This window comes from Hyla sarda, chromosome 3, assembly GCF_029499605.1.
Source record: "Hyla sarda isolate aHylSar1 chromosome 3, aHylSar1.hap1, whole genome shotgun sequence".
Classification (NCBI taxonomy): Eukaryota; Metazoa; Chordata; class Amphibia; order Anura; family Hylidae; genus Hyla; species Hyla sarda.
Window position 1 is genome coordinate 316,308,258 of NC_079191.1, and position 20,569 is coordinate 316,328,826.

Below are 20,569 nucleotides of genomic sequence, written 5' to 3' on the forward strand. Positions count from 1 at the left end.
AGTTGACATGTTTTTACTTTTGGAAGACATAAGAAGGCTTCAAAATTATTCAGCAACAGTTTTCCAAGTTTTCATGAAAATTTCAAAATCGGAATTTTTCAGGGACTTTTTCAGTTTTTAAGATGATTTGAGGGGCTTTCATGTTAGAAATACCCCATAAATTACCCCATTATAAAAACTGCACCCCACAAAGTATTCAAAATGACATTCAGAAAGTTTGTTAACCCTTTAGGTGTTTAGGTTTTTACACTCTCATGTTCATGCAGAGTCATTTTTTGAATTTTTACAAGGGGTAAAAGGAGAGAAATCCCCCCCAAAATTTGTAACCCCCTTTCTCTTGAGTAAGGAAATACCTCATACGTGGATGTAAAGTGCTCCGTGGGTGCACTAGAGCCATAAGGGAAGGAGCGACAATAGGATTTTGGAGAGTGAATTTTGCTGAAATAGTTTTTGGTGGGCATGTCGCATTTAGGAAGCCCCTATGGTGCCAAAACAGCAAAAAACACCCCACATGGCATACTATTTGGGAAACTACACCCCGAATGTAACAAGTGGTACAGTGAGCCTTAACACCCCACAGGTTTTCACTAAAATTGTGTTTTTTCCCCCCCAAAAAATTTCACAGTTTTACAAGGGGTAATAGGCACCCCTGCCACCTAACTCCTATCCCTTCAGGGGGACCGGGGATGTCTTGGACATCCCCGATCCCCCCTTATTTTCCGGGTCACCGGAGACCCGTATGACCCGGAAATCGCAGCAGATCGCTGGTCTGAATTGACCGGCGATTTGCGGCGATCGCCGACATGGGGTGGTCTCAGGACCCCCCTGGGCAATGTGTCGGGATGCCTGCTGAATGATTTCAGCAGGCATCCCGGTCCAGTCCCCGACTGGCTAGCGGTGGGGACCGAAATTCCCACGGGCATACCCATACGCCTTCAGTCCTTAAGGACTTTAAAGCGGGGGGATATGGATATGCCCGCCATCCTTATGGGCTTAGGGACTCAAGGCGTACCTGTACGTCCTGAGTCCCGCTAACAGGGTTTAAACTGTTCTCACAAGCGGAGAACGGGTTAAACCGCGTGGGTCCCGGTTGCTACAGGTAGCCAGCACCCACGGCTAATGCACCGGACCGGACACCTGCCTCCTGGTTGTCTGATTGGTAATTTACTGCTCCATGCCTGCTCAGCAGGCAGGAGCAGCAGAGCACCGAGAACACTGATCAGTGCTATAGCTATGGCATAGATTGCATGGTATAGCCCCCTGTGGGGGCTAAAAAAAAAAAGTAAAAAGGGGTAAAAAAAAAGAGAGAATACATGTGAATAAGCCCCTCCCTAATAAAAGTTTGACTCGCCCCCTTTTCCTACTTTTTAAAAAAAAAAAATAAGGCAATAAAAAAGTCCAAAATTGTGAATTTTTGGCCACTTCATTTGTGGCCAAACAAAAATGGTACCGATAAAAACTACAGATCACGGCGCAAAAGAAATTTGCCCTCATATCGCAAATTCAGACCAGCTATATTCAGCAATATCGGGTAATACGGGTCTCCGGTGACCTGGAAAATAAGGGGGATTAGGGCTGTCCAACACAGCCCCGGTCCCCCTGAAGGGAAAGGAGTGAGGTGACAGGGGTGCCACCCCTCCTATCCCTGCGATTGATCAGTCAGAAGCGACCGACCATTCGCAGAAGGGGGGCGTGGGGGGTTAAAGTTCATGGGTGTCCGGGCAGAGCGGGGGAACATTGGAGCTCACCAGGTCCAGGCGGCGGCAACGGCTGCAATGATGTCATCCATCTTCATCGATCCTGATGTTATGGCGGTGCAGAACTTCGATCTGGGTAAGTGGCCTGGACGTTTGGAGTCTCTAAGCTGTGGCCCTTCAGATCTTGCAAAACTACAAATCCCAGCATGCCTACACAGCCATTTGCTGTCTGGGCATGCTGGGATTTGTGGTTTTGCAACATCTAGAGGGCCACCGTTTGGAGATCACTGTGCAGTGGTCTCTAAACTGTGGCCCTCCAGATATTGCATAACTACAACTCTCAGCATGCACGGACAGCAAACTGCTGTCTTGGCATGCTGGTAGTTGTAGTTGCATGCCTCCAGCTGTAGCATAACTACAACTCCCAGCATGTACGGTCTGTCAGTGCATGCTAGGAGTTGTAGTTTTGCCACAGCTGGAGGCACACTGGTGAGAAAACACAAAGTTAGGTAACAGAACCTAACTCACTGTTTCCCCAACAGTGTGCCTCCAGCTGATGCAAAACTACAACTCCCAGCATGCACTGACAGACCGTGCATGCTGGCAGTTGTAGTTTTGTAACCGCTGGAGGCACACTGGTGGGGAAGCACTGAGTTTGTCTTTTACCTAACTAGGTGTTTCCTCATCAGTGTGCCTCCAGCTGTGGCAAAACTACAACTCCCAGCATGCACGGTCTGTCAGTCCTTGCTGAAAGCTGTAGTTTTCCAAGAGCTGGAGAAGTTTGTGCACCCGACCCCCCACCCCAGCTCAATCTCCCAGAGGGAAACTCACTGTGAACCCCCGCCCGTATTACTGGACCCTAAAAACACTACACTACACCACACCACACTACACAAAATAAAGGGTAAAACACTACATGCACACACACACTTACACAGTCCCCCCCCCCCTCCCACCCATAAAAATTAAAAACGTCTCGTACAGCAGTGTTTCTAAAAAGGAGCCGGACAGTCATTGACTGATCTTTCATGCTTGGAGTTTTGCAACAGCCGGAGACACCCTGTTTGGGAAACACTGCTGTAGGGTATTTGTGGTGGCGGAGGCAATTGTAACGCTTGCATCTGGGTCTGCCCCTGTGCAAATTCCTAATTTAGTCCTCAAATGTGCATGGCGCTCTCTCACTTCAGAGCCCTGTTGTATTTCAAGGAAACAGTTTAGGGCCACATATGGGGTATTTCCATACTCAGGAGAAATTGCATTACAAATTTTGGGGGACATTTTCTCCTTTTACCCCTTATGAAATGGAAAAGTTGGGGTCTGCACCAGTATGTTAGTGTAAAAAAAATAAAAAATGATACACTAACATGCTGGTGTTGTCCCATACTTTTCATTTTCACAAGAGGTAAAAGGAAAAACGACCCCCCAAATTTCTAACGCAATTTCTCCTGAGTACGGAAAAATACCCCATATGTGGGTGTAATGTGATCTGCAGACTCACAACAGGGCTCATGCACCCTGTACATTTGAGGCTTAAATTGGTGATTTGCACAGAGGTGGCTGATAGTTGCAATCGTTCTGACATAAACGCAAAAAAGAAAACACCCACATGTGACCCCCAATTTGGAAACTGCACCCCTCACGGAATGTAACAAGGGGTAAAGTGAGCCCTGACACCCCACAGGTGAGTGACAAATTGTCATTAAATTTGGACGTAAATTTTATTTATTTTTTAACAAAAATGCTGTAATAGGTAATAGTAGAAAAGACCCCCAAAATGTGTAATCCCATTTCTTCTGAGTATGGAAATACCCCATATGTGGATGTAAAGTGCTCTGCGGGGGCACTACAGGGCTCAGAAGAGAAGGAGCGCCATTGGGCTTTTTGAGAGAGAATTTAGCTGGAATGGAAGTCGGGGCCATGTGCGTTTACAAAGCCCCCATGGTGCCAGAACAGTGCCCCCCCCCCCACACACCCCCACACACACACACGTGACCCCATTTTGGAAACTACACCCCTCCTGGAATGTAATAAGGGGTACAGTGAGCATTTATGCCCCACAGGTATCTGACAGATTTTTTGAACGGTGGTCAATGAAAATGAAAAGTAAAATTTTTCATTTGCACAGCCTACTGTTCCATGAAAAATTTGGAGTAACGCCATCATTTTTCATTTTCACGTCCAACTTCAACGCAAACCTGTCAAACACCTGTGAGGTGTTAAAGGGGTACTCCCCTGGAAAACATTTTTTTTTTTATCATCTGGTGCTAGAAAGTTAAACAGATTTATATATTACGTCTATTTAAAAATCTTAATCCTTCTAGTACTTATCAGCTGTTGTGTGCTCCACAGGAAGTTCTTTTCTTTTTGAATAGTAGGAGCAAATCCCCATAGCAAACCTATCCTGCTCTGGACAGTTCCTAAAATGGACAGAGGTGTCGGCAGAGAGCACTGTGGTCAGCCAGAAAGGAAATTAAAAAAGAAAAGAACTTCCTGTGGAGCATGCATACAACAGCTCATAAGTACAGGAAGTATGAAGATTTTTTTAATAGAAGTAATTTAGAAATCTGTTTAACTTTCTGGCACCGGTTGATCAAAAACATTTTTTTTTCCAGGGAAGTACCCCTTTAAGGCTCACTATACTCCTTGTTACGTTCCTTGAGGGGTGTAGTTTCCCAAATAGTGTGCCATATAGGTTCTTTTTCTTTAAATATATATATATATTTTTTTTCTTTTTTTTTCTTTTTTTTTTTTGCTGTTCTGGCACCATAAGGGCTTCCTAAATGCGACATGCCCCCCCCAAAAACCATTTCAGCAAAATTCACCATCCAAAATTCTACAGTTGCTCTTTCCCTCTTGAGCCCTGTTGTGAGCCCGCAGAGCACTTTACGTCAACATATGAGGTATTTCCTTACTCAAAAGAAATTGGGCTTCACATTTTGTTGGACTTTTTCTCCTTATAACCCTTGTAAAAATGCAAAAAAAAATTGGGCTACATGTTAGTGTAAAAAATTGAGATTTTGATTTTTCTATTTCACTTAGCTTCTGTTCCTGTGAAACACCTAAAGGGTTAACAAACTTTCTGAATGTCATTTTGAATACTTTGTGGGGTGCAGTTTCTATAATGGGGTAATTTTTTAGGTATTTCTCACAGAAAGGCCCCTCAAATCCACTTAAAACTTAACTGGTCCCTTAAAAATTCAGATTTTGAATTTTTCGTGAAAATTTTGAAAATTGCTGCTATACTTTGAAGCCCTCTAATGTCTTCAAAAAGTAAAAACATGTCAACTTTATGATGCCAACATAAAGTAGACATATTGTATTTGTGAATCAATATATCATTTATTTGCAATGTCCATTTTCCTTACAAGCAGAGAGTTTCAAAATTCGAAAAATGCAAAATGTTCAAAATTTTCATGAAATTTTGGGATTTTTCACCAAGAAAGGATGCAAGTAACGCCGAAAATTTACCAATATTTTAAATAAGAATTTGGCACAAAAAAACATTCTTGGAATCAGAAAGGTAAAAGCATCCCAGAGTTATTAATATATAAAGTGACAGTGATCAGATTTGCAAAAAAGGGCTGCGTCCTTAAAGGGGTTATCCAGGAAAAAACTTTTTTTTTTATATATCAACTGGCTCCAGAAAGTTAAACAGATTTGTAAATTATAGTTGCAAATTTGTAGAAAAAAGTCGGCCACTCACCAATCTTCTTCATTCAGCAAAATTCTTTTATTTAGCACATACTTACAACCATGTTGCCCAGGGAGAAGACATAGATGGTAACAAACAGGGGGGGGGGGTACCACTGAGAGGCGACAACGCTGTTTCGCACTGAATAAGTGCTTCAACTGGCCTAACACAGAGCCGAAACTTCCCACCTTATATACAGGTGAATAATCACCTAACACCTGCTTAACACCTTGTGACGTAAACCACCGTGGGAGGGGAAAAGAGGGGAAGGAGTAGATATCTGATTATTTGACACATATAGCAGTGATATCATTGATCAAAAGCATACTCTTTGTATATTCAAAAACAGACTGAAACATCCACCTTATCATTGAGTCCCAGAACCCCTAGGGCATCAGTTGACAGTATCCAGTGTGTTTCTCTTCTAAGGAGATTCTTCTCTGTCTTGATGCCTGGTTGTGCTGTGACTCTAGATTTGTAAATTACTTATATTAAAAAATCGTAATCCTTATCCTAATCCTAATCTTAATCTTTCAGTGCTTATAAGCTTCTGAAGTTAAGGTTTTTCTTTTTTGTCTAAGTGCTCTCTGATGACACGTGTCTCGGGAACCAGCCAGTTTAGAAGAGGTTTGCTATGGGGATTTGCTTCTAAACTGGGCGGTTCCCGAGACACATGTCATCAGAGAGCACTTAGACAGAAAAGAACAACCTTAACTTCAGAAGCTTATAAGTACTGAAAGGATTAATATTTTTTAATAGAAGTAATTTACAAATCTGTTTAACTTTCTGGAGCCAGTTGATATATAAAAAAAAAAAAAGTTTTTTCCTGGATAACCCCTTTAATTTAAGGTTAAAATGAGCTGTGTCCTTAAGGAGTTAAACATACAAATTTTGGTGCATGTAGTTATAATTTTTTTTAAGTAGTGAAATAAATAAAGCCTACATAAATTGGGTGAAAATATGAATAAACGAGGTGCGCTCCTAGTGGAGTATTATTAGGTGAGCTAAGGTGTGCACGAGTAAATGCACCTTACCTTGGATAGTTGTGCTGATGGCACAACATCTCTGTTTGCCTGTAGACTCGCTGGGGTCTGTAGTCCAAAAACACGGGAGGCAGCCTCGACGCCCTTCACCGTGACCTTTAGGTAGCGGTGCAGTGGTTCAGTATTTGAAGGAAAAAATCGGGATGTTTTGAATGGCGACTAATCCCAGAAAACCAACATGCCAATTTGTTTAAAACAAATTGTCTTTTATTGGTATGAAAAGGGCCAATTTGTTTTAAACAAATACTCTTGGCATGTTGGTTTTCTGGGATTAGGCACCATTCAAAATGTCCCGTTTTCTCCTTCAACTACTGTACATAAATTGGGTATCCCTGTAACCGTATGGACCTACAGAATAAAGGTAAGGTTTCATTTTTACCAAAAAGTGCACTGCGTAGAAATGGAAGCCCTAAAAAAGTTGCAATATGGTGGTGTTTTTTACTTCATTTCACCCCACAAATAATGTTTTTTGTTTCACCGCAGATTATGTTATAAAATAAGTAATATCATTACAAAGTTCAATTGGTGACGCAAAAAACAAGCTCTTATATGGGTCTGTAGATAAAAAATTGAACCCGTTATGAAAAACGAAAGTGCAATAACGAAGATTGTTTTAAGTCTTTAACCCCTTAACGACGAGCGCCGTAAATGTACGTCCTGGTGACGTGGTACTTAACGCACCAGGACGTACATTTACATCTTAAGCATAACCGCGGGCATCGGAGCGATGCCCGGATCATGCGCGGCAGGTCCCGGTTGTTGATCGCAGCCAGGGACCCGCCGGTAATGGCGGACACCCGCGATCCAACGGATGTCCGCCATTAACCCCTCAGATGCCATGATCAATACAGATCACGGCATCTGCAGCATGGCGGTCACTTAATTGGATGACCGGATCGCCCGCAGTGCTGCCGCGGCGATCCGATCATCCAGCACGGCAGCCGGAGGTCCCCTCACCTGCCTCCGCTGTCTTCCGGGAGTCTTCTGCTCTGATCTGCCTTCCCGCAGACCAGAGCAGAAGATGACCGATAACCCTGATCAGTGCTATGTCCTATACATAGCACTGAACAGGATTAGCAATCGAGTGATTGCTATAAATAGTCCCCTATGGGGACTATTAAAGTATAAAAGTAAAAAAAGTTAAAAAAAATTTAAGTAAAAAAATTTGAAAAACCCCCTCCCCCAATAAAAACGTAAATTGACCCATTTTCCCTATTTCACCCCCAAAAAGTGTTAAAAAAATATTTTAGATACATATTTGGTATCGCCGCATGTGTAAATATCTGAACTATCAAAATAAAATGTTAATGATACTGTACGGTGAACGTAAAAAAAAAAGTTCAAAATAGCTGCTTTTTTATAACATTTTATTCCCCAAAAAATTTATAAAAAATGTATTAAAAGTTTTATATAAGCAAATATGGTGTCAATAAAAAGTACAGATCACGGCGCAAAAAATGAGCCCTCAAACCGCCCTTTATACGGAAAAATGAAAAAGTTATAGGTCTTCAAAATAGGGGGATCTTAAACGTACTAATTTGGTTAAAAAGTTTGTGATTTTTTTTTAAGCGCAACAGTAATAGAAAAGTATGTTATCACGGGTATGATTTTAATCGTATTGACCCAAAGAATAAAGAACATGTCATTTTTACCATAAATTGTACGTCGTGAAAACGAAACCTTTCAAAATTAGCAAAATTGTTTTCTTTTTAATTTCCACACACAAATAGTATTTTTTGTTGCGCCATACATTTTATGGTAAAGTGAGTGATGGCATTACAACGGACAACTGGTCGCGCAAAAAACAAGCCCTCATACTAGTCTGTGGATGAAAATATAAAAGAGTTATGATTTTTTGAAGGCAAGGAGGAAAAAATGAAAACTTAAAAATAAAGTTTTCTGCGTCCTTAACCCCTTAAGGACACATGACGTTCTCATACGTCTCCATTTCCGAGTCCTTAAGGACACATGACGTATGAGAAGGTCATGTGTTTTACCGGCCCCCCGCAACCATCTGGAGCGGAGCCGGTGCCCGATGCCTGCTGAAATCGTTCAGCAGGCATCGGGGCATATCGCCCAGGGGGGTCATTATGACCCCCCATGTCGGCGGTGGCCGCAGATCGCTGGACAATTCAGTCCAGCGATCTGCGGCGGATTCCGGGTCAATCGGGTCTCCAGTGACCCGGTGACCCGGAATTATTGGCCCCGAACAGCCAGAGGCAGCAGGGGTGAGGTGGCACTGGTGCCACCTCACGATCGCCCTGATTCGTCGGCCGAATTACCGGCCGACCAATCAGGGCGCCTGCTGCGGGTGTCACTCCCGCAACCCGCTCCGCACCTCTTCCGGAGGACGTGAGCGGGTGCGGGACGTGCACCCCGGGTGCTGGGGACCCCGATCCCCGGCGCCCCTGTTGGGATCGGGGCCCCAGGAGCAGCGGCGGCGGCGATGACGAGGGACTGACCTGTTGCAGCGAGGATCGTTGGAGGTGAGTGACAGCCTCCTGCTGTTGCTTAGCAACAGCTCCCAGCATGCAAAAAGGGCATGCTGGGAGCTGTAGTTATGCAACAGCAGGAGGCAGACCACCACAACTCCCAGCATTCCCTTATGGGCATGCTGGGACTTGTAGTTTTGCAACAGCTGGAGGCACATTCTTTCTATGAAAAAGTGTACCTTCAGCTGTTGTGTAACTACAACTCCCAGCTTGCACAATCAGCTAAAGTGCATGCTGGGAGTTGTAGTGGTGCATCTGGTGGTTGCATAACTACAACTCCCAGCATGCCCGTTGGCTGTCGGTGACTGCTGAGAGTTGTAGTTTTGCAACAGCTGAAGGCACACTGAGTTAAGTAGCAAACCAGTGTGTCTCCAGCTGTTGCATAACTACAATCCCCAGCATCCCCAGCCAAAGTAGTATGCCTCCAGCTGTTGCATAACTACAACACCCAGCATGCCCTTCCGCTGTCCGTACATGCTGGGGGTTGTAGCTTTTGCAACAGCTGAAGGCACACTGGTTGCAAAACACTGAGTTTGTTACCAAACTCGGTGTTTCACAACCAGTGTGCCTCCAGCTGTTGCAAAACTACAACTCCCAGCATGCACTGATAGACCATACATGCTGGGAGTTGTAGTTTTGCAACAGCTGGATGTTCCCCCCCCCCCCCAATGTGAATGTACAGGGTACACTCACATGGGCGGAGGATTACAGTAAGTATCCGGCTGCAAGTTTGAGGTGCGGCAAAATTTCTGCCGCTGCTCAAACTGCCAGCGAGAAACTACTGTGAACCCTCCGCCCGTGCGACTGTACCCTAAAAACACTACACTACACTAACACAAAATAAAATAAAAAGTAAAAAACACTACATATACACATACCCCTACACAGCCCCCCTCCCCAATAAAAATGAAAAACGTCTGGTACGCCACTGTTTCCAAAACGGAGCCTCCAGCGGTTGCAAAACTACAACTCCCAGCATGCACTGATAGACCGTACATTCTGGGAGTTGTAGTTTTGCAACAGCTGGATTCCCCCCCCCCCCCCCCCAATGTGAACGTACAGGGTACACTCACATGGGCGGAGGATTACAGTAAGTATCCGGCTGCAAGTTTGAGCTGCGTCAAATTTTCTGCCGCAGCTCAAACTGCCAGCGAGAAACTACTGTGAACCCCCGCCCATGTGACTGTACCCTAAAAACACTACACTACACTAACACAAAATAAAATAAAAAGTAAAAAACACTACATATACACATACCCCTATACAACCCCCCTCCCCAATAAAAATGAAAAACGTCTGGTACGCCACTGTTTCCAAAACGGAGCCTCCAGCTGTTGCAAAACAACTACTCCCAGTATTGCCAGATAGCCGTTGACTGTCCAGGCATGCTGGGAGTTTTACAACAGCTGGAGGCACCCTGTTTGGGAATCACTGGCGTAGAATACCCCTATGTCCACCCCTATGCAAGTCCCTAATTTAGGCCTCAAATGCGCATGGCGCTCTCACTTTGGAGCCCTGTCGTATTTCAAGGCAACAGTTTAGGGCCACATATGGGGTATCGCCGTACTCGGGAGAAATTGCCTAACAAATTTTGGGGGGTGTTTTCTGCTATTACCCTTTTAAATAATGTAAAATTTTTGGGAAAACAAGCATTTTAGGTAAAAAAAATATATATTTTTTTACATATGCAAAAGTCGTGAAACACCTGTAGGGTATTAAGGTTCAAATTACCCCTTGTTAGGTTCCCCGAGTGGTCTAGTTTCCAAAATGGTATGCCATGTGGTTTTTTTTTTGCTGTCCTGGCACCATAGGGGCTTCCTAAATGCGGCATGCCCCCAGAGCAAAATTCGCTTTCAAAAAGCCAAATGTGACTCCTTCTCTTCTGAGACCTGTAGTGCGCCAGCAGAGCACTTTTCACCCCCATATGGGGTGTTTTCTGAATCGGGAGAAATTGGGCTTCAAATTTTGGGGGGTATTTTCTGCTATTACCCTTTTTAAAATTGTAAAAATTTTGGGAAACCAAGCATTTTAGGTAAAAAAAATATATATTTTTTTACATATGCAAAAGTCGTGAAACACCTGTAGGGTATTAAGGTTCACATTACCCCTTGTTACGTTCCCCGAGGGGTCTAGTTTCCAAAATGGTATGCCATGTGTTTTTTTTTTTGCTGTTCTGGCACCATAGGGGCTTCCTAAATGCGGCATGCCCCCAGAGCAAAATTTGCTTTCAAAAAGCCAAATGTTACTCCTTCTCTTCTGAGACCTGTAGTGCGCCAGCAAAGCACTTTTCACCCCCATATGGGGTGTTTTCTGAATCGGGAGAAATTGGGCTTCAAATTTTGGGGGGTATTTTCCGCTATTACCCTTTTTAAAAATGTAAAATTGTTGGGAAACCAAACATTTTAGGTAAAAAAAATATATATTTTTTTTACATATGCAAAAGTCGTGAATCACCTGTAGGGTATTAAGGTTCACTTTACCCCTTGTTACGTTCCCTGAGGGGTCTAGTTTCCAAAATGGTATGCCATGTGTTTTTTTTTGCTGTCCTGGCACCATAGGGGCTTCCTAAAGGTGACATGCCCCCCAAAAACCATTTGACGCTCCTTCCCTTCGGAGCCCTCTACTGCGCCCGCTGAACACTTTAAATAGACATATGAGGTATGTGCTTACTCGAGAGAAATTGGGTTTTAAATCCAAGTAAAAATTTTCTCCTTTTTACCCCTTGCAAAAATTCAAAAATTGGGTCTACAAGAACATGCGAGTGTAAAAAATGAAGATTTTGAATTTTCTCCTTCACTTTGCTGCTATTCCTGTGAATCACCTAAAGGGTTAATACACTTACTGAATGTTTTTTTGAATACTTTAGGGGGTGTAGTTTTTATAATGGGGTCTTTTATGGGGTATTTCTAATATGAAGACCCTTCAAATCCACTTCAAAACTGAACTGGTCCCTGAAAAATAATGAGTTTGAAAATTTTGTGAAAAATTTCCAAATTGCTGCTGAACTTTGAAGCCCTCTGGTGTCTTCCAAAAGTAAAAACTCATAAATTTTATGATGCAAACATAAAGTAGACATATTGTATATGTGAACCCAAAAAATATATATTTTGAATATTCATTTTCCTTACAAGCAGAGAGCTTCAAAGTTAGAAAAATGCAAAATTTTCATTTTTTTCATCAAATTTTGGGATTTTTCACGAAGAAAGGATGCAAGTTACCATAAAATTTTACCTTAAAGTAGAATATGTCACGAAAAAACAATCTCGGAATCAGAATGATAACTAAAAGCATTCCAGAGTTATTAATGTTTAAAGTGACAGTGGTCAGAATTGCAAAAAACGCTCCGGTCCTTAAGGTATAAAATGGCCTGGTCCTTAAGGGGTTAAGGCCAAAATGGGTTTTGTCCTTAAGGGGTTAAGGTGAAAATGGGCTGAATCCTTAAAGGGGTACTCCGCCCCTTGAAGATGTCAGATCGCGGGGGTCCCTCCACTGGGTACCCCCGGGATCTCCACTGCAGCACGCCGCTATCATTACTAATTACGTAATGACCGGCGATACAGGGGCCGGAGCATAGTGACGTCACGGCTCCGCCCCCTCGTGTCATCACGGCCCGCCCATGTAATGCAAGTCTATGGAAGGGGGCATGATGGCCGCCACGCCCCCTCCCATAGACTTGTGTTGAGGGGCTGGGCCGTGACATCATGAGGGGCGGAGCCGTGACGTCACAATGCTCCGGCCCTTGTATTGCCCGTCATTACGCAGATAGTGAGTTTGCTCTGTGCAGTAGTGATAGCGGGGTCAATCACAGAAAAATAGACCAATTAAAATTTAACTTTTATTACAAGCTCATAAAACAAGGATACCACTAAATCAAAATATTAAAAGAGATGTCCAGCACAGACTTTTTCTATTTCATCTTGCCCGGGCTGCAAAAAAAGACAAAACAAACTTTCACTTACCTCCATATGTTGCCCCGGAGCTCTGCAACAGCTGATCGGTCGGCCGGGCTGTCTGCTTCCTACTTCCTTTAGCCCGGTACGTAACACGGCGCTTCAGCCTATCACCGGCCGCAGCGATGTCCCGCCTCGGCCAGTGATAGGCTGAAGCGCCGTGTGACGTACCGGGCTAAAGGAAGTAGGAAGTAAACAGCCCGGCCGACCAATCAGCTGTTGCAGAGCTCCGGGGCAACATTTGGAGGTAAGTGAAAGTTTGTTTTGTCTTTTTTTTTCAGCCCTGGCTGGATGAAATAGAAAAAGTCTGCGCTGGACATCTCCTTTAATGCACGAAAATAGTCCACAAATATGGTGATAATTAATACAAACGGGTGAGAATCCACCACAATAAATTGAGATGCATATGATAAACCACATAACACGGATCACATCAACCACTCCATGGTCCAAATATAAATATTAATAAAGATAAATAGAAGATAAACCAATATCACAAAAAAGTATACAAATTATGTATCTAACCAGCCCTATCCCCCGATGACACAGGAAGGGACAACTGGGGGGCCGGGGTCGGGAGCCTGTCACTCCCTAAACTAGTCCCTATTAAAGACCCTATCCCTAGATGGAATTATCTCCCTAAAAAGGATGGTCCCGCGCCATGAAGTGTAAACCGGGCGGAAGTGTAAACTGAGCCTGCATATTCCCGGCCCTCAATATGCAGGCTCAGTTTAAACTTCGGCCCAGTAAAACGCATAGGGCGGAGGATATCTTTCACTACCTGTATCTGGGTAAGGTTAATGACCTATGAGAAAGCTTATTGACATACCAGGGCGGAGCTACCCGTCGTTGAGAGTTCTGACTGTTGACATCATTTGGACAGCTATCTGTGTATGTATACAATTTATGTATCGCTGTATAACTTTCTTCAATGCATCTAACTTAGAGGATATATTAGTTATGTATGCATTTATGTTTATCTGACTTATATCGGATGTATATACGTAGCCGACATCACAGCACCTACACTGTTGGTTTCAACAGTGTGGACGGAACTATACTTTGTTTGCCTTGAGAGTAAATATGCATAACTAACACGTAGCTTAATATGCATGAACTGGCTATATGTATTGTCCTGATAGTGAATATGCATTGCTGTTAATCTGGTTTGATATCAAACATTGTAGGTTAGGAGAGACTTTGATTAACTTAATTTATCTAGTTTGCTTCTGCTACATGATCAGTGTTAGTGGCTAATCCCCCTAATCCAATGGCTAATCCCCTTATCTGAAATATTCGGTTGTAGTTGACCTATTATCTGTGTTATCTGTTTGCTTTACATGTCAAGCATACTGTGCTTATTTGTATTTGTTGCACCCGCTTACATGTGCGTATATGTGCTTTATTTCAATATTCATTGTCCATTCTGATTAGCTTACACCATCTGTAGATACATTAATACTATGTATACTATCTGGGGCTTTATCTAAAATTTACATACTACCATCAGTATATTTTACAGTGGCCACGTCTCCCCTCTCCTCTAATTATCCATATCCAACTGTGTAATTATCACACATAGTGTTAGGGTTTTGCCCGGGTAGAGAGGTAGCTTGATCTTTAACTAGTGAGTTAGTTTTGTGTAGGGTGTGGACAGTATTGAATAGGAGGTTCCGGGACCGTCCTTTTTAGGGCGATAATTCCGCCTAGGGATAGGGCCTTTAATAGGGATTAGTTTAGGGAGTGACCCCGGCCCCCCAGTTGTCCCTCCCTGTTTCATCGGGGGATAGGGCTGGTTAGATACATAATTTGTATACTTTTTTGTGAGATTGGTTTATCTTCTATTTATATTGATTAATATTTATATTTGGACCCTGGAGTGGTCGATGTCATCTGTGTTATGTGCTTTCTCATACGCATCTCAATTTATTGTGGTGGATTCCAACCCGTTTGTATTAATTATCAACATTTTAGTGGATTATTTTCGTGCATTAATATTTTGATTTAGTGGTACCCTTGTTTTATGGGCTTGTAATAAAAGTTACATTTTTATTGGTCTATATTTCTGTGATTGATATTTTGGTTTTTCGGCCATTTCCGCGCAAACTGTGCGCGAATTCCGTGCAAATTGCGCGCAAATTGCCCGCGAAAACAATGTCGGGTGGAATTTTTTTTTACCATTGACTTCAATTGATTTCTGCTAGCGGATTCCGCTTGAAGAATGAACATGCTCTTTCTTCAAGTGGAACGGAATTCAGCGTCGGAATTCTGCTAGCAGAATTTCCGCAGTATGATCAGGCCAGCAGAAATAACATTAACGTCAATGGACAGAGGAGATGCAAATTAATTTGGAGCGGAGAATTCAAGAGGAATTACTCGAGTAAATTCCTCTTGAATTACTCCGTGTGAAAGCACCCTGAGGGTCTTAACCCCTTAAGGACTCAGCCCATTTGGACCTTAAGGACTCAGACAATTTTATTTTTACATTTTCATTTTTTTCCTACTCGCCTTCACAAAATCATAACTCTTTTATATTTTCATCCACAGACTAGTATGATGGCTTGTTTTTTGCGCGACCAGTTGTCCGTTGTAATGCCATCACTCACTTTACCATAAAATGTATGGCACAACCAAAAAAATACTATTTGTGTGGGGAAATTAAAAAGAAAACTGCAATTTTTTGCACCGTGATCTGTACCTTTTATTGGTACTATGTTTGTTTATTTAAAACTTTGAATGCTTTTTTTATTAATTTATTTAATTAAAATGTTATTAAAAAACCCCAGCTATTTTGGACTTTTTTTTTTAACGTTCACAACGTTCACCGTACGGTATCATTAACATTTTATATTAATAGTTGGGATATTTATGCAAGCGGCGATACCAAATATGCATATAACATATTTTCTTTTACACTTTTTGGAGGTGAAATAGGGAAAATGGGACAATTTACGTTTTTATTGTCCCATTTAAAACTTTTATTTTGGGGGCGCGTGCGCGGCGCTCGCTGAGGAAGACGCACTCTATGTGAGCTCCGTACCGGCCGTGCTCTCTTAGCCTCACTTAGCGCCCTATAGGGCTCCTGAGCAGCAGATTAGCCTCATACCTTCTGCCAACATGTCGGCGAGGGACAAGAAGAAGTCTGGCGGAGATTCCCTGCAGCTTTCGCAGACTATTCCCGAATTGTTCCGGGCGGGCCTGCAATCAAACATGGCGCCGGCGGCACCTCGCGCCGCTACTACCACAGCAGAGGAAAACGACATAGCTGATGTGCCGTTAGCTCAAGTGGATGTGGCGATCCCCACGGACCCCTCTGCTCTTTTCTCCCATATTCAAAAGATGTTTAGAGAGGAACTCTCCAGGGCGGTGATGGACTTTACTAAACAGGTGGGTGAGCTGGGGCAACGGGTGTCGGACCTGGAACTTAAACATGACGGACTAGCTGATGACCTGGAGCATGACAGGCTGGCCCTCACTGACCATGCTGACAAACTGGACGCCCTTGAGCTGAAATTGGAAGACCTTGAGAACAGGTCGAGGCGAGCTAACCTCCGTATTCGGGGACTGCCAGAAAATGTCTCTGACCTGACTCCAGCAGTTACTGGCCTATTTACCGCCCTTCTCCCACAAGTAGATGTGAGTCAGTTCCGTATGGACAGGATCCACAGAGCCCTCTCACGGCCTAAAAACCAGGACATTCCCAGGGATGTGATTCTTAAACTACACTATGCTGACATGAGGGACCGTATTCTTCAAGCTGCACGTAATGTCTCCCCCCTGCCGGGAATGCCTGTGTCTGTCCACATATATGCTGATCTAGCACCCTCCACACTGGAGAGGCGCCGCACCATGAAACCTATCACTCTAGCTCTGCAGAAGCAACAAATTAGATATAAGTGGGGCTTTCCTTTTATCCTACAATTTCAGGTCAATTCTCATACCTACCTAGTCCGTACACTCCTTGAAGCTCAAGATGCCTTGCAACGTGAGAAGATAGCCTATGAAGATCAGCCACCCCTACCACCCAGATCGCAAAAATCCAGGAGAGTTTGGCACCGTACTGGATCTAGCCAGAAGCGACGCAGGTCCCTTCCTTCATACCCCGATGGCTGAAGCTACCTGTGACTGTGTTGAGTTACCTCATACCTCACCTACAGAGTATCTCTGGACAATTCATGTCCCCACGGACGCTCTGCTGCCCCTTTACAGATGGACATCTCTGACATGAAGATGCCTCAAGCTACCTTTTCCGGCTCTACCCTTGGATCCATCCCTGCCTGTTATTTTTAATTCTCCCCCCCCCCTCCTTTTTTTTTTATTTTTTTTATTTTTTTTTTGTCTCCTAATACTTATCTATCCCATACAACCCCCTTACTCCCTTTCCTTTTCATCTTCTCTCCACCTCCATCTCCCTTCCCTCCCCGCCTCCCTTTCCCCCCCCTCCCCCTCCTTATCCCCCCCCCCTTTTTTTTTTTTTTTTTCTCTTTCCCCCTTTTCTTGATCTCGTTGCCTTATACCTGCTGCTCCTAACAGTTTTAGGAGGCTTGACGGTCCGGATTACCTTGTTGCCTCTGTGTCCTAGACACATGGGATCGTTGGTCTCGACCAGGCTTCCTGGGATGACCCTATCCTATACTACTGTACTGTTTGTTTGGTTTTTGTTTCCCCAGTTTGTTATTCCCCTATATGTCTTTTCTTATTATGAGGGCGAACCCTTTTTCCTAATGTACCCTACCAAATGGTTATCCTATCATTCACTGTTATGCTATTTACCAGTATCCCTGGGTCTGTGTACTAGGTGTTTTGTATGTTGTAAGCACTTGTTTTATTTGCTCTGTTATGAGTAGGGTCCTATCACATAATGTAAGGGGCTTTAATTCCCCTCTGAAGCGGAAAAAGGCCTTCCGGGATTATGTTTCCCATAACCCTGACATATTGTGCATCCAAGAATCACATTTCACACCCTCCTCTTTCCCAGCTTTTCTTCATCCAAATTATAATAGAATTTTTCAATCTTCATTCATCTCCAAATCTAGGGGAGTAGTGACCCTTCTCCACAACTCATTCCCCTTTTCCGTCACCTCTACTACCTCCGACCCTGAGGGTCGATTCTTAATCCTGGAGGGCCTTTACCATGATTCCCCTATCTGCATAGTTAACACCTACGCCCCTACTGAGGACCCGATCCAATTTTTTGCTACTATATGTCAGAGAGTGATGTCTTTACAGTATGTATCCCTTATTTGGTGTGGGGACTTTAACCCCTTAAGGACTCAGCCCATTTTGGCCTTAAGGACTCAAACAATTTAATTTTTACGTTTTCATTTTTTCCTCCTCGCCTTCTAAAAATCATAACTCTTTTATATTTTCATCCACAGACTAGTATGAGGGCTTATTTTTTGCGTGACCAGTTGTCCTTTGTAAAGACATCACTCATTATATCATAAAATGTATGGCGCAACCAAAAAACACTTTTTTTTGTGGGGAAATTAAAACGAAAAATGCAATTTTGCTAATTTTGGAAGGTTTTGTTTTCACGCCATACAATTTATGGTAAAAATGACATGTGTTCTTTATTCTTAGGGTCAATACGATTAAAATGATACCCATTATTATATACTTTTATATTGTTGCGCTTAAAAAAAATCACAAACTTTTTAACCACATTAGTACGTTTATAATCCCTTTATTTTGATGACCTCTAACTTTTTTATTTTTCCGTATAAGTGGTGGTATGAGGGCTCATTTTTTGCGCCATGATCTGTACTTTTTTTTGATACCACATTTGCATATAAAAAACTTTTAATACACTTTTTATAATTTTTTTTTTTAATAAAATGTATTAAAAAAGTAGGAATTTTGGACTTTTTTATTTTTTTTCGTTCACGCCGTTCACCGTACGGGATCATTAACATTTTATTTTAATAGTTCGGACATTTACGCACGCGGCGATACCAAATATGTCTATAAAAAATGTTTTTTACGCTTTTTGGGGGTAAAATAGGAAAAAACGGACGTTTTACTTTTTAATTGGGGGAGGGGATTTTTCACTTTTTTTTTACTTTTACTTTTACATTTTTTTACATTTTTTTTTACACTTGAATAGTCCCCATAGGGGACTATTTATAGCAATACCATGATTGCTAATACTGATCTGTTCTATGTATAGGACATAGAACAGATCAGTATTATCGGTCATCTCCTGCTCTGGTCTGCTCGATCACAGACCAGAGCAGGAGATGCCGGGAGCCGCACGGAGGAAGGAGAGGGGACCTCCGTGCGGCGTTATGAATGATCGGATCCCCGCAGCAGCGCTGCGGGCGATCCGATCGTTCATTTAAATCGCGAACTCCCGCAGATGCCGGGATCTGTATTGATCCCGGCACCTGAGGGGTTAATGGCGGACGCCCGCGAGATCGCGGGCGTCGGCCATTGCCGGCGGGTCCCTGGCTGCGATCAGCAGCCGGGATCAGCCGCGCATGACACGGGCATCGCTCCGATGCCCGCGGTTATGCTTAGGACGTAAATGTACGTCCTGGTGCGTTAAGTACCACCTCACCAGGACGTACATTTACGTCCTGCGTCCTTAAGGGGTTAATGTTGTTTTAATGGAGTACTGGACAGGTCCCATACTGCGGCATTTAGGAGGTCTGGTGCGCAGCAGCGACTTCTTCAGACTTCCTTTCGTGACGCAGACCTTGCGGATACTTGGAGGGAACATAACCTGACTCAACGTGGGTACTCATATTATTCCCCAGCACATAAACTATACACCAGGATAGACTGGATTCTCACAAACACCTCTTCAATCTCAGCCCTACATTATGCCCGCCATATACCTTGTTCCTGGTCTGACCATGACATGGTTTTCTCTGTCTTCTCGTTCCAACCTCGCGATGCCACACCCTACACTTGGAGACTGAATGAGTCGCTGCTGTGCAGACCACACGTTAGGGACGAGATTGCATCAACCTTGACATCATACTTTGCTGATAATGCCACCCCAGAGTCCGACCCGGGTTGGACTTGGATGGCTCATAAAGCCACCATTAGGGGCAAGATAATTGCTATAGCCTCAGGTCTTAGACGCTCACGGCATAAAGCCCAAACATTACTTGAGCATAAATTGGCCAGATTAGTCGTAGCCCATCAACAACTGCCGACTCCATATTTATATCATTCTATACGTTCCACTAAACGCCAATTAGATGCTATCCTTACAGATGACACGGAGAGGGCTCTGAGATGGACCCAGGCGACCTATTATAGGTGGGCCAACAAACCGGACAAATTGTTAGCACACATGCTGAGGAAGAGACAACGCATCAATAGGGTGCACAGAGTCCAGACCAGGCCGGGTGTTTTTTCTTCAAACCCTTCCCGTATCTATGAGTCATTTCATTCTTTCTATACCTCTCTTTACAGCGAACGGTCCCCCCCCTCTCCTTCAATGGTGGACGCCTTTTTGACATCAATGGCCCTGCCGAAGTTGACCACAGAACAGCGGGACTACCTTAACTCCACGATCACTTCTGAGGAAGTAGCGAAAGTAATCTCCGCCCTGAAACTAGGTAAAGCTCCGGGACCCGACGGTCTTTCTGCTCTTTACTATAAGAAATTCTCTGATATCTTAACTCCTCATATCTCCTCTTTCTGCAATAAACTTCTTTCTGGGGCCTCTATGCCTTCTGATTTT

At 43.4% G+C, this 20,569-nt stretch overlaps 1 protein-coding gene across 7 annotated transcripts in view; it reads left to right on the top strand.

The window, feature by feature from the left end:
* Window positions 1-20,569, top strand: part of WDR27 (WD repeat domain 27) — a 421,522-nt gene that overhangs the window by 168,007 nt on the left and 232,946 nt on the right. The gene's annotated exons all lie outside the window — the stretch shown is intronic.